At 43.2% G+C, this 14960-nt stretch overlaps 1 protein-coding gene across 7 annotated transcripts in view; it reads left to right on the top strand.

Moving 5' to 3' along the window:
* The window catches only part of LOC138102868 (ubiquitin-associated protein 2-like), a 295204-nt gene that overhangs the window by 82537 nt on the left and 197707 nt on the right, over positions 1-14960 (top strand). The gene's annotated exons all lie outside the window — the stretch shown is intronic.

Below are 14960 nucleotides of genomic sequence, written 5' to 3'. Positions count from 1 at the left end.
CATTTGTTGGTTATCCTTTGATTCCATAAGCATTTAATTCACCTTTAATTTAGGTACATTCCTCTCCCTTGCCCTTTGTCATGTCTTCATCTCAGAACAACTTAAAAGAATTGACACATTACTTCTATGGTAATTTCCTATGTATCAGGCTTGTGTGCTCTGGCTATGGAGAGCTGTTTTCCCAGATTGACTCATGTCAGCCTTTTGAGAGTGGGAGTATGCTGGGCTTCGCAGAATGTACCTTGGCAGCAGGAGAGCACAAGATTCCATCTGTATGGCTCTCAGGGAAAGATTTGATGTGTACTTGTGTTGTTTCTTCGGGGTAGATCTGGTTGTCAGGCTTTCCTTCTGTTTTTGGTAGCCACTCAGAGAAAGTACAAGCCACTTTAGAGGCTTTTTGGTAAGAGAAGGAATTCAGCATAGAGGACTTGATGAGAAGAACTGTGGAAAAAGAATACTGCAGAGTCTTAGGTACAACAATCTTATCCTGTAGAAGAGATAGGAAAGGTGTTGATAATGGATTTGATGTGGAATCAAGGGGTGTGTAGTTGGTTTGATTTTCATCGGTTGAAGTGGAAAGAGGCTTGTTTCTTCTAAGAGCAGGAGGAATGAAAATGAGTAACTTGGTTACAGTGCAGATTGTGTGAGGAAGTGGGTATTAAAGGAGTTAAATTGAAAAAGTGCACAGCAGAGCTAATGTACTTAAGTAATGTCTGATTGGCGAAAAATTCTGCCTTCAAAGGGCTCTCTTCTTTGGAATATTTACTAATGAGGCATTCAAAGACAGGCACATCCAACTTCATTGTCTCCAGATCTGCATCTTGAAGGAGTGGAAACATGCAAAGACATGTAGCTTCCAAAGGGTTGCAAGAATGACTCGTTGTACCTGTGAATCAACAAATACCAAATGGTGTGTGTAGAGAAGTAGCTTGCAGGGGAGGGTGTGGTATAGTTCACAGCTACAGTTTTTTGGTACGTTAGCACTGTTAATAGATGGAATGTAAGTATTTCAGTTAATTGTTTTATAAAATAATCCTTTATACTCAAATTATACATATAAAGGTAGGAGTTTTTAAAATTGTTGGGTGAAACTTAGAGGTTAACTTCAAATGCAGTCTGTTGCTTTGTAACCTTATGAACAATACACTGCTTTTGTTGTCAACACTGTAGCTCTCTAGATGAATATCATGTCTTAAGCCAAAACACTGACCTATCTGACTGAAGAAATAGGAACAACTTCAACCAATTTTCATTCACTGGCTTAGTGTACAAAGTATTACTGTATCTCTCTACCACGTATTTTATACTATGCATTCATGGGAGAAAAGTATCTTAATGAAATGTTTTCAACTGTCTGTGATAAACTGGTTGACTTCAGTATTACTATATTACAAGTGTGTGTATTCTGTAGCAGGAAATGCCTAACTAAATTTTAATGCAAGCCTCTCATGGTTTTCGGCCAGGACAGTTATTTTTTTCACAGTAGCCATGAGGGAGCAGAGCCTGGAGCCATCTGGGCATGCCTAGGTTGTTATTCTATACTACTCACATCACTGCTGGGGGGTGGAAGTAAAGGATTCTCACTTCTGAGAAGGAGGAGGGGCATGGTTTATGGTCGGGAAGAAAAAGGTGTCACATGGAGTGTCCCCCTGCCATTTTGTTCATTGTCTTGGGGGTTACACAGTGCTGGGTTGGTTGATGAATGTGGGGAGTTTTTGGGATTTTTTGCATGTAAATCACCCTCTTTTTGTACACTTTTATTATTAGTATTGTTGCTGTTACTGTTCATTTTCTTATCTCATTGCTTTTTCCAGTAAATAGTTTTATCTCAACCCATAATCTCTGCCATTCTTATCTCCCACTGAAGGGGAGGAGAGAGTGTGGGGGGGAGAATGGGACACACTCTAAGGAGTGCTGCTCCTAAACCATGACAGCCTTTAATTGGCACCCAATGTGAGGCATGAAGGGTTGAGATAACAGACTTGCCCAGAGTGGGTGGGAAGCAATTTTGGTCTAAGAATTTTTTGTATTATGTATGGAGCCACTGGGCACAATGTTGCTTGGTCTGTTCACATGGTCGTGGTACCTAACCCTGTATGTGTTTCTGTATATGCACTATGTGCCCGTCACAGTGCTTCTTCTCAGAGCAGGGATGGGGATCAGGATTGCTTTGTTGCTGTACTGTGTGATATCAGTTTATGATATGATAACATCAGGGGCAATGAGGGTCATTTGGGAGTGCTGCTCTCCTGCATTTGCCTCGAGTGCTACCTCTGGGAATTAATTAATAATTGTACCCAGCCTGTGGGGGAAACAGGGAAGGATGATTTTCCCCACCTTTTTCCCCCTTTTCCTCCTTCAGGCCTGTTACATCAGCTTTTGAAAATTTTGAATTTCCTTTGGATGTTAAGGAAAGCCTCTTCTTGTTGCTAAGTCTGCCAGGTCTCCTCTATGCGGTCTACACCATGTTTAGAGTCAAGAAAGAGATGTCTAGGGAGGTTATTCAGAGATCTGCCACAAGGGTGGATGGATAGTTATGAGTGGCATGGAATGTGGGAGGAAATGAGCTAGTTTTGAGGGAAATTCTGTGCTCCAATGGTTTGGAAGTTCACCCCTGAACAAGTATAGGACCCTGTTAAAGTGACAGAATATTTGCAAGGACAATGCTGTGACTACTCCACAGAGGAGCAACTTGTTGCAGTGTGCTGGGCCCCTGGCTTCTATTTATTGGACACTGCTCGTCACTAGACAGCACCCTCGGGGGAGGAGGAGGAAAGCAGAGCAACTGACACTGTGGTCACTCAAACTGCAGCTGAACCACTGGTAGCAGTTATACCTATACAGAAAAAGAAATCCAAGACCAAATCATTTCGCTTAGTGAGGGATGAAGAGGAAGTAGGACCCTCAGAACAGGAGGAAGAGGCGGGGCCAGAGATAATCACCTGATCCCTATCCCTGGGTGAGCTGCGAGATATATAAAAAGATTTCTGCTGCCAGTTGGGTGAGCCCATGGTGACCTGGCTGCTCTCATGCTGGGGTATGGTGGCCCACAATATGAAACTAGAGGGTAGTGAAGCCAAGCAACTGGGATCCCTGTCCCAGGATGTGTGCATTGACCAGAAAATTAGGAAGAAGATGGAAACTCTCAGCCTCTAGAGGTGACTCCTGTCAAGCGTGAGGGAAAGGTATTCTCTCAAAAATGTTCTGATAGTGCACTCAAGCCGGTGGAATGCCACGGAGCAAGGTATCCAGTACCTGAGAGAATTAGCTGTGCTGGAGGTACTCTATAGGGATTTAAATAATGAGCAGTCTCCTGTAGATCCAGATGAGGTCCAGTGTAAACAATACATGTGGTGGAAGTGCCTACGGAGTATGCCATCATTGTATGCCAACTCACTGTCAGTGATGTCAAGGAAAGAAGGAGAATAAACAGTGCTTCAGGTGGCTACCTGACTCTGGCAATAGATGTGGTCAACAAAATAGCAGCTGTGTCCCCACCAACCAGCAAGGACACACAAGCTTTCCTAGGCACTGTGGGTTTTTGGAGGATGCATATTCCAGATTACAGTCAGATTGTAAACCCTCTCTATCATGTGACAGAAGAAAAATGGTTTCAAGTGGGATTGTCTTGGTTTAAAAGACAGGTGTCTGTCAAGGAAGGTGGGAACCTCCCTTGCAATGGAAAATATGGTCCCCTTCCCTCCAAATTATGATAACTTTGAAATTATGGGGCTTTCAGGCAAAGATATGGGAAAAGGAATAACAGTTCTTTACTAGAATACTTATATACCAAGGCAAACAAGCAACAACAACAACAGCAGCAACAACAAACAAAAAAACCCAGAAACCCAATCACAGCCTTCTCTCGGCTGTCAAGCCTTTTCCCCTTTGGTGTAGTTATGACCACAGCTGGCAGGGGCACTGTTGGCTCCTGGCCAGGCAGGGCCGGTGCAATGATTCCCTTCGTGGATGCAGGGGGCGCTGTGGCATGAGCTTAGCTGCCTGTCTGCATGTGGTTAATGGCAGCTCAGACAGCAGGAGAGAGAGAAAAGGGGCTTTCCTTTGCAAACTCATGGGGAGCAGCTGGTTTCAGTGTCATTCTGGGTGGTGAAATGGACTGTAGCAGGAACCTTGGAGCAGCAGAGGCAAGCACACCCAGTGTGGCAAACAAAGTGTAGCAAAGAACCGAAGCCGTGGCAAGAGCAGTGGGGGGTACAGGCAGACATGGGCTGCCAAAGTGTAGCAAAAACCCAAAACAGCGGCAGAAAACAGTGGGGCTGGGAAGCAGCAGCTGGGCTTCCGCAAGCAACTGCTGCAAGAGCAGCCGCAAGACCTCTCTCTGGAGAGGGGAAGGGGATTGGGGTCTGTAGTGGTTTGGTCTAAAATACTCATTACTGTTTATCTTCTGTGAGATAAGAATTAGGAGAAACGCAAAGCAGGCACCAAACTTGAAAGAATATAAAGAAGTTTATTAAGAGACCTAAAAGAAGGGAAAAAAAAATTATACCACCTTCAAAACTCAACAAGGCAACAAATGGGAGAAAAATTCCCTGAGAGAAAGGATTTTTTTCTTTTTTTTTTCTAACCTCCAACAGGGGTCCTGAACAAGATCAAGCTTTTGAACAAATTAAACAGGAAATTGTTCATGTAGTAGCCCTTGGTCACTGGCCAAAATGTGAGAATGGTCCTTTCTGGAGCCTCTAGCAAAAAGTACCTGGGGAGACCCAAGAACGACCCCTGGGATTCTGGAGTCAGGGATACAAAGGATCCCCAAGGCCTTTTACACCCCAACTGAAAAAGAGATACTGGCAGCTTATGAAGGGGTTCAAGCTGCTTCAGAAGTGGTTGGCACTGAAGCACAGCTCCTCCTGACACCCCGACTGCCAGTGGGGGGCTAGATGTTCAAAGGGAAAGTCCCTTCCACACATCATGCTACTGATTCTACGTGGAGTAAGTGGGTTGCGTTGATCACAAAGCAAGCTTAAAACCCCAATCACCCAGGGATCTTGGAAGTCATCACAAACTGGCCTGAAGGTGAGAATTTTGGGCTGTTATCAGAGGAGGAAGAGGAAAAGGTGATGTGCTGAGGAGCCCCCACCATATTATCAGCTATCAGAAAATGAAAAGCAATACGGTCTCTTTCCTGATGTTTTCTGCCATATTGTCACTGAAACTGTGGGAGAAAATAAAACCCCTCTAGCCCTATATTTGAAGTGATAGAGAATCAGACATTACTTTATTCTGGCCAGGATGTGCCAAGGAAAATATTCCAAACACGTTTTTGCAGGATTTCCCCCCAAATTTTATACAGTCAAAACCCATAGAGATGAACTGTTTCAAAGTTCATTGGTCCAAAGTTGAGCAACCCCTAGTATTCAGTTTCCCATTGGATCCGAATCTCCTAGCCTCCGATGTTAATTAGATCTTCATTCTTCAATTTTCTTATCAATCCTTTCCAGACCAGATGTCTCCAACTTTGCCGGAGGCGGAATCTGAGGGTGGATGTTCGTAGATGGCCACTGATGTTTCGTTGATGGCCTTTTATCTTTCTGAGTATCTTTGGGCTACTCCCAGTCTGTTGGTATGTTAAGCCCATCTCCTAAAAAAAACTAAAGAAAATTCCCTTCCTCAAGGCAAAGTCGAGTCAAGCCTAACTAGAGAGACAAAGTAAAATTTTAAAAGTTATATTGTTTCCAACAATATCGTAGGGATACATCAAACATGGAAAGCTGACTTATGGATTCATACACGGCGAGTTTTAGAAGCTACCAAGGGACAAGGTGGATCAAGTCATGTTGCAGAGCTGAAGGCCGTCCAGTTGACTTTGGATATCACTGAATGAGAGAAGTGGCCAGCGCTCCGCCTCTACACTGACTTGTGGATGGTGGCAAATGCTTTGTGGGGGTGGCTGGACCAATGGAAAAAATACCAATTGGCAGTGTAGAGTGAAAGCCATCTGGGCTGCTGAATTATGGCAAGACATGGCTGCTCAGGTAGAGAAGATGGCTGTAAAAGTACATTATATAGATGCGATGTTCTTCAGTAGTGTGACTCTTGGGTGCATGTGGAAAAAAGGTGAGGTGGATCAAGCTGCCAAGATTAAAGGGCCTCAGGTGGATCTGGACTGGTGACATAAGGGTGAATTATTTCTGACTCAATGGGCTCATGATGCCTCAGGTCATCAGGAAAGAGATGCAACATACAGATGGGCTCATTATCAAGGAGTGGACTTAACTATGGACACCATATCCCAGATTATCTATAACTGTGAAACGTGCTGTTGTCAAGCAGGCCAAGCGGATAAAGCCTCTTTGGTGTGGGGGACGATGGTCAAAATATAAGTATGGGGAGGCCTGGCAGATCGATTACATCACACTGCCACAAACCCACCAAGGCAAGCACTGTGTGCTGACAATGGTGGAAACAACCACTAGATGGCTGGAGACATGCTCTGTGCCTCATGTCATTGCCCGGAACAACATCCTGGGCCTTGAAAAGCAAGGTGACATGGCACCCCAGAAAGAATTGAGTTGGACAATGGGACTCATTTCAAAAATAGCCTCATAGACACCTGGACTGGAGAGCACAGAATTGAGTGGGTGTATCATATTCCCTATCATGCACCAGCCTCTGGGAAAATTGAATGGTACAATGGATTATTAAAAACCACATTAAAAGTAGTGGGGGGGGGTGGGACCTTCAAACATTGGGATCTACATTTAGCAAAGGCCACCTGGTTAATTAACACTAGAGGTTCTACCCATTGAACTGGCCCTGCCCAATCAAAACTTCCACGTACCATAGAAGGGGATAAAGTCCCTGTGGTGCATATGAGGAATATGTTAGGGGGAAGACAGTTTGGAGTAGTCCTGCCTCAAGAAAAGGCAAACCCATCTGTGGGATTGTTTTTGCTCAAGGACCTGGGTGTACTTGGTTTATAATGCAGAGGGATGGGGAAACGTGATGTGTACCTCAAGGGAATTTGATTTTGGGTGAGAACAGCCTGTAATGTTAAATTGTATAATATTGGTTGCTGAATGATACTGCTACTGTGCCATAACTACCATGGACAATGAGGATGGACTGCTCCAGATACACCAGTCATGAGCTCCTGATGCAGCAGCCAGCCAACAGCACACCAGCCCTCCTCTCCCAGAAGGCATCTAGGACAGATGGAACCCACAGTCATGGACTAAATGAACTCAGCAGACATCTTGGAGGGATGGCTATTGACAGTGGAAATGATATGTGTCCTTGTGTATATTTTTTTATATCTATATATATATGTGTATGTATTTGGAAGGTATAAGATCTGGACATGAGCTAGATGGTATAGAACAAGGGGTGGATAATGTCCTGGTTTTCTGGCCAGAACAGAGTGAATTTTTCCACAGTAGTTGTGAGGGCACGGATCCTAGACCCTCTGGGTGTTCCTATGTTTTTATTCTATACCACTCATCTCACTGCCAGGGGGGCAGAAGTAAGGAATTCTCACTTCCGAGGAGGAGGGAGATGTTGCTTACCATCAGGAAGAAAAAGTCGGCATGCAGAGGGTCCCCCCCTCCATTTTGTTCATTTTCTTGGGAGTCATACGGCACCAGGTCGGTTGGTGAATGTGGATGCTTTTGCTATTAGTATTGTTGCTGTTACTGTTTGTTTTCTTATCTCATTACTGTTTCCAGTAAATTGTTCTTACCTCAACCCATAATCTGCCTCTTATATGTCTCGCTGGAGGGGAGAGGGAAGTGAGCGTGGTGGTGGTCATGCGGCACCAAATTAGGGGGTGTTGCTCTTAAACCATGACAAAACCCATGAAATCTGTAGGGAGTTGTATAAAGCTGTGTAATTTATTTCTCAGTATTTCAGGGATGGCTGACCTTTCTTTGGATATTAGTAGAAATAATAATAATCTTCTGTAATTTCATCCGGTAGTCTTTTCTGTTACGCAGAATAAGGTGCTTCAGCTGCAAGTAAATAGGTGGCTGGTAATCACTACAGAACCCTTTTTCAGAAATGTTTCATGCAGAGCATGTGTATGTAGGAATCTAGGTATTGGATAAAAAAATAGGGGTCAGCTAATATCTTTGCAATGCATTGTCTCTATTTTAAGATACCTACTGAGACTGGAGTTATCTTACTGGCTGCTTTATAGGGGAAGATTTTCTGGGCCATTGTGTTACTGCTTTACTGTAGAACAATATAATTTAAAAAAATTATATGCACTGAAAATAGCAGGAATAGGATTGACACTGTGGTGAAAATATGATGTTCACTGAGGGGGGAAAACCCTGATACTCAGTACTTCAGCCTCTGTGCTATAGGCACTAGCCTTTTTAGGAGACTGGTTGATGGACTCCCTTGCGAGGCAGTCCTGAAGGGCAAAGGAATCTGAGAAGGTCGGACATTGTTCAAGAAGGAATTCTTAAAGGTTCAGGAGCATGCCGTCCCACGTGCTGAAAGATGAGCTGCTGTAGAAGACCACAGCCTGGCTTAACAGAGAGCTTCAGCTGGAAGTTGGGGGGAAAGAAAGAGTCGATCACCCTTGGAAGAAGGGGTAGGCAACTTGTGAGGACTACAATGATGTCATAACATTGTACAGGGAGAAAATTAGAAGGGCCAAAGCCTTAATATGGCTGCTGCCATACAAGACAATAAAAAATGTTTCTATATCAGCAGCAAAAGGAGGGACAAGGAGAATATCCTTAATTAAGTGCGGGGGAAAACATAGTGACAAAGGATGAGGAAAAGACTGAGGTACTCAATGCCTTCTTTGCTTCAGTCATTTATAACAAGACTCGTTTGTTCTCTGCGTGCCCAGCCCCCTGAGCTGGAAGATGGAGACAGGGAGCAGAATGAAGCCCTCACAATCCAAGGGGAAATGGTCAATGACCTGCTACACCACTTAGACAGATGCAAGTCCTTGGGGCTGGATGGGCTCCACCCAAGGGTACTGAGGGAGCTGACAGAAGTGTTCACCAAGCTGCTTTCAATCATTTATCACCAGTCCTGGCTAATCAGGGAGGTCCCAGAAGACTGGAGTTTAGCAAATGTGATGTCCATCCACAAGAAGGATTGGAAGTAGGATCTGGGGAACTACAGGCCTGTCAGCCTGACCTCAGTGCCAGGGAAGGTTATGGAACAGATTATCTTGAATGCCATCATGTGGCACCTACAGAACAACCAGGGGATCAGGCCCAGTCAACATGAGGTTTTGAAGGCCAGTCCTGCTTCACCAACCTGATCTCCTATGACAACACCCCCTGCCTAGTGGATGAGGCAAAGGCTGTGGGTGTTGTCTGCCTGGAGTTTAGTAAAGCCTTTGACACTGTCTCCCACAACATTCTCCTGGAGACACTGGCTGTTCATGGCTTGGTCAGTTGCACTGTTAGCTGGATAGAAAACTGGCTGGATGGCTGAGCTCAGAGAGTGGTGGGGAACAGAGTTAAATCCAGCTAGAGGCCGTTCACTAGTGATGTTCCCCAGGGCTCAGTGTTTAGACTAGTCCTGTTTAATATCTTTGTCCATGATTGATTGAGAGGATCGAGTGCACCCTCAGTAAGTCTACAGATGACACCAGGTTGGCATTGATCTGCTGGAGGGTCTAAAGGCTTTACAGAGGGATCTGGACAAATTGGATCAATGGGCTGAGGCCAGTCATATGAAGTTCAACAAGGCAAAGGGCTGGGTCCTGCACTTGGGTCACACCAACCCCCTGCAGCACTGCAAGCTTGGGGCAAAGTGGCTAGAAAGTGGCCCAGCAGAAAAGGACCTGGGGGTGCTAGTCAACAGCTGGCTGAACATGAGCCAGTGTGTGCCCCGGTGGCCAAGAAAGCTAATGGCATCCTGGACTGTATCAGCAATAATGTGGCCAGCAGGACCAGGACAGTGATCATTCCCCTGTATTGGGCACTGGTGAGGCCACACCTTGAAGCCTGTGTTGAATTTTTGGCTCCTCACTACAGGAAGTGGAAATGTTCAAAAGGCATGTGGATGTGGCACTTGGGGATATGGTATGTTGGTGCTGGGTCAACAGTTGGACTTAATCTTGGAGGTTTTTTCCAACCTTAATTATTCTGATTCTCAAAATGGTTACTAGAGTACATGTATTATATTATGGAACTGATTTAATGCTTCTTGCTTTATGATAACTAATAAGACAAAATAATTTGAATTGTAATGTATATATAATTAATATAAAGATATTATAATATATTGAATATAACTTCAGTGTTTGTTTTGGTAGTATGGAATACCTAGAATATGAATTTTCTATACTTAGCCTCCTTATCTCTGTAAGGCTTAAACCTCTGTCACCTTGGCATCTGCTGGGAGGATGGCTGGCTCTGCATTTCCAAAGCAGAGATCAGGACTGTTTGATTATTGTGTAGTCAGAGATAAGTGCAAATCTAAGGTGTTGCCTGCACTTCTAGTCTGCATTCCCCTACTGTTCTTAAACCTATTTCTTAACCTTAAAGTGTCTTCACCTAATTTAAACCTGTCAGTGTGAAAATCTGAATTTCAAAATAAAACATCTGTGATGCAGTGGAAAGATTTAGGTCTGCAAGCTCAGCATTTTCTACAGAATAGGTTATTAAGTTAATGGAGTGCTCCAATCTGAGTTGATACTACACACCTTTCTCATGCTCCCATGTAGTGTACATTTGTTTTGTGGGAAGAAGATTTATGTATGAGATGAACAATTCTTTCTATGCATGGATTATACCAGAGTGAAGTCTTGATTGTCTAATTATAAGTGTTTTTAACTCCCAATGGGTTTTAGTGGAAACAAAATCTCACTACCTGCTTGGGTTGACTTCTCTATAATTCATTCGAGAAAAGAAAAATATAAATTGAATAAGTGGTGGCTAATGTGAACCTAGTCAACTGAGGGAGGTGTGTGTAATTTTGTTATTTGCCTGATTCTATCATTTGTTTTTGTGCTCAATATGCTGATTGATTGTAAGAAAGTCTATTCCTTTAGACTCACTGGAAGATTTTTACTGCCACTTCAATTGTTATCTTTTTGTCAGTATATAAAAATGTTAGAAAAATTGCTGATTGTGAATTACCACAGGAAAAAAAAAATTTAGTAAACATAGGCTGTTGCAATTTAAACCATATATATGCATCTTTTTAGAGTACTGTTAAAGCTATACTTTTTATGTTAAAACCATAAACTGGCATTACTGCTGGGAGGAATTGATCTTGTGTGTCTCCTGGTACATTTGAACTTTATTAGAGGATTGATCTAAATTTAAAATTAACCAAGCCAAAAAAATAAAAAGGGGGCAGGCAGCATGGTAGCTGGGGACAACAGGGGTTTTGGTGGCTTATCCTTGTGTAAAGGTAACTGGTTTTCTGGCATTTAGCAAGCAGGAAACTGATTTGAAGAGCCGATACAACAGTGACCTAATAATTTTGTTTTCTGATGGTGGTTTTGTGCTCGCTCATTTTTTGACAGTATGTGCAAAGCTTAGTGCAGGAAAAAGCAGAGTTGTGATCACTAGTGAGAAAGACTTCTGTTGTAGTAGTTCTGATTTAAATGGGTTTAAGTTACTGTGGGATTGCATGCTCAGAATATGGGTCCCTGCTCTGAATTGTGTGAAGCTCCGTTTGCTCACTGACCTTTTAGTCACTGTTAAAACGTATTAAAAGTTTGGAAATACCTGATGGCCATTCACAGTTGCTTCGTGACTAACTTCTCTATGTTAGAAGGCTGTGTGCCTTTTAATGGTTTTAAGGCCATGTTTTAATTTTGGCAGTGAAGTAACTTTCTTAGCATAAGAATTTATAGTAGTGATTCGATTGTGTCGGACAATATCAGCCCTTCCCACTGGCATCTTGCATTAATGACCATGATGCATGAGGTTCTGTGTCAGGGTGGTCTTTCAGTGGTGGGTACTCACTGTCCCATGTTTTGAATTAGTTCTTCGTAAGTGTCTTATAGATTTGAATTTAGTGCTAACCCTGCTGGTTTGGTACTGCTCTTTTGTCTTCACTAGAATACTTTTTGTTGTATTTGTTGATTAAACTTAATTTCAGTTTTGACAGAAGGCATAGACACAGCTTTATGAAGTTAAGGGAATCTTCTTGAAATTCAAGTTCAGGATTAACTTTTTATACCAGATCACTTTGAAAGTGCCTTGTTGACTAGTAGTCCAAGACTGTGCATGGAGCTTCAGGAACAACATGATTTCTTTCTAGCAGTTTCTAAAATTGTTAGAAGTTCTTGCTGGTTTTAGCCAGTAGTTTATTGTGCCCATCCTGGTACAGCATCTTACATATGCCTTGTTTGCTAAAACTTCATCTTATGTGTAATATGCTAAAGTTATTTTTTCAGACTTTTGCACTTGGGAGGCTGGGGAGACTTGCTTCCTCTTCTAAAATACATTTCTACTTTTATGCTAGCTATTCCAGCTAATCTCTTTGTACCTAATGTCTGCCTCACTCAAAAATATTTCTGCTTGACTGTTACTGTGATTTGCAGCTCCCAGTCAGTCTTGTAGTTGAGTTTGTAAAAAAACTTTTGATCTCTCTTCTATGCATCACTAGTAAATGGTGTTTAATGCTGTATTGATAGCTGTCGGAAGTAGTGTCCCCAAGTAAACTTTTCTAGCTGGTTCTACTCTTTTAAGAAAACCAGCAAAAACAATATTTACTAGGCAGAAAGATAATTTAGAGTGCACTGACTTCTAAAGCTGCAACCCCGTAATGCCATGGATCAGCTTCCCAGATTGTGGATTTTAGGTGGGTGAAGGAGAGAAGAGCAGTAGAAGAGGTAGGCTGAGCAAGGAGGTTTAGAGGCTGAGTTATCAGATGGGTACAGCAGGGTCTGGGACACTGTTTATGACAGAGCAAAGAGCACAGCTCCACGTGTGGGCTCAGTGAAGAGGGATGGCGATTGGCAGGTTGCAGTTGTTACCCCTTTCCTAATCTCTCTTCTCTCCAGATGATTGTGAAAAGAGAGCAAAGAGGGGAAAATAGCCTAGTGTCAGACTTCATTCTCCTGTGTTCTTGTTCTGTGTTGCTAGATGGGAATCCTTCCTCTGCAGGTTTACATGGTTGTCATCCTGTATAGAATAGGGGTAAACCCTTTCATCAAAATGTGGATAAAGCTATCCTGCTAATTTGATGCTTCTAAGAAGTCCTTGGGTTTGCATGGCAAGGTTTTGGTAGCGGGGGGGGGGGACGACTACAGGAGTGGCTTCACTGCGAAGCTGCTGGAAGCTTCTCTTATGTCTGACAGAGCCAATGCCAGCTGGCTCCAAGACAGATCCACCACTGGCCAAGGCCGAGCCAATCAGCGACAGTAGTAATGTCTCTGTGATAACGTATTTAAGGATGGGGGAAAAAAATATTGCACAGAAGTAATTGCATCCAAAGAAGAGAGGAGTGAAAATGTGTGAGAGAAACAGTGCTGGAGACTCCAAGGTCAGTGAAGGAGGTGCTCCAGGTGCCAGAGCTGAGATTCCCCTGCAGCCCATGGTGAAGACTATGGTGAGGCAGGATGTCCACCTGCAGCCCATGAAGGTCCCCAGGAGAGCAGAGACCCACCTGCAGCCTGTGGAGGACCCCATGCTGCAGCAGGTAGATGCCCAAAAGAAGGTTGTGACCCCGTGGGAAGTCTGTGCTGGAGCAGGGTCCTGGCAAGACCTGTGGCCCTGTGGAGAGAGAAGCCCACACTGGAGCAGGTTTGCTGGTAGGACTTCTGACCTCGTGGGGGACCCATGCTGGAGCAGCCAGTTTCTGAAGGGCTGACCCTGTGAAATGGACCCACGCTGGAGCAGTTCATGAACTGCAGCCTGTGGGAAGGACTCACATTGGAGAAGTTCATGAAGGACTGTCTCCCGTGGGAAGGACCTAATGCAGGAGTAGGGGAAGGACTCCTTTACCTGAAGAGGAAGCAGCGACAGAAACATGTGATGAACTGTCCGTAACCTCCATTCCTCATCTCACTGTACTGTTGGGGGAGAGGGGGTAGAAAATCAGGAATAAAGTTAAGCCTGGGAAGGAGAGGGGAATGGCGGGGAAGGTGTTTTCAAGATTTTACTTCTCATTATCTTACTCTGATTTTGATTGGTAATAAATTCAATTAATTTCTCCAAGTCAGGTTTGTTTAGTCTGTGATGGTAATTGGTGAGTGACCTCTCCCCTGTCCATTTGTGGAGGGGAGTGATAAGAGCAGCTTTGGTGGGCACCTGACCTCCAGCCAAGGTCAAACCACCACAGTATTTTAGAGGTCCAGAAATGTCTTTTAAAACATGGATAGTGAACTAGGGCAAGGAGAAGAACAAGTGGTGAGGGGAGGAAAAGGAAAGTCATTAAAACAGGAACTTTCTAAACTGAATTTACCATGTCTTGGAGCTACTGTTTATTCAGTTTAGATGGTCCCCTCAAAATAAGGGGTAATTTTGATCCAAATTTGAAGTCTTTCATAGATAATTCTGATGTTTGGACAACAGTGTATCAGTGATTTAGGATTATAACTTTTGTGCTCTGGTAAGCTTGTAGTTGTTCAGTGACTTTTTATAACCACATAATTTTGTCATTAAAATAAACATCACTTTGTTCTCAGTCAGCAACTCTTGTAATACCAAATAATATACATAGTCTCCCTCAAAAAAACCAACAAACTGAAAAAGCCTCAGATATTGAGGTTATAAAAAAGAAAAAAAATTCACCAAAACAATGTAGAAATAGGCCACATGTAAAAAATAGTTTTTAACAGTTTGCATAGACGTGCTTTATGGATGGTTAAGTAATACAAAAATTTTCATGCTTTCTTGGCACTATGCAACGTGCAAAAAAAAAAGCCATTCACTATATTAAGAAGCTTGTAAACTGAAGTTGGTAGCCAAAATTGGAGGCAACAAATATTTGTTGTCGTTGAAATAAAAATTAATATTCTTGTGGGTGATAACAAGGAAGTTTGAGTAATTTGAATTTGATAATTTTCATGT

The sequence above is a fragment of the Aphelocoma coerulescens genome, assembly GCF_041296385.1.
Source record: "Aphelocoma coerulescens isolate FSJ_1873_10779 chromosome W unlocalized genomic scaffold, UR_Acoe_1.0 ChrW_unloc_scaf_3, whole genome shotgun sequence".
Classification (NCBI taxonomy): domain Eukaryota; kingdom Metazoa; phylum Chordata; class Aves; order Passeriformes; family Corvidae; genus Aphelocoma; species Aphelocoma coerulescens.
This window is presented reverse-complemented; position numbering and strand designations above follow the sequence as displayed.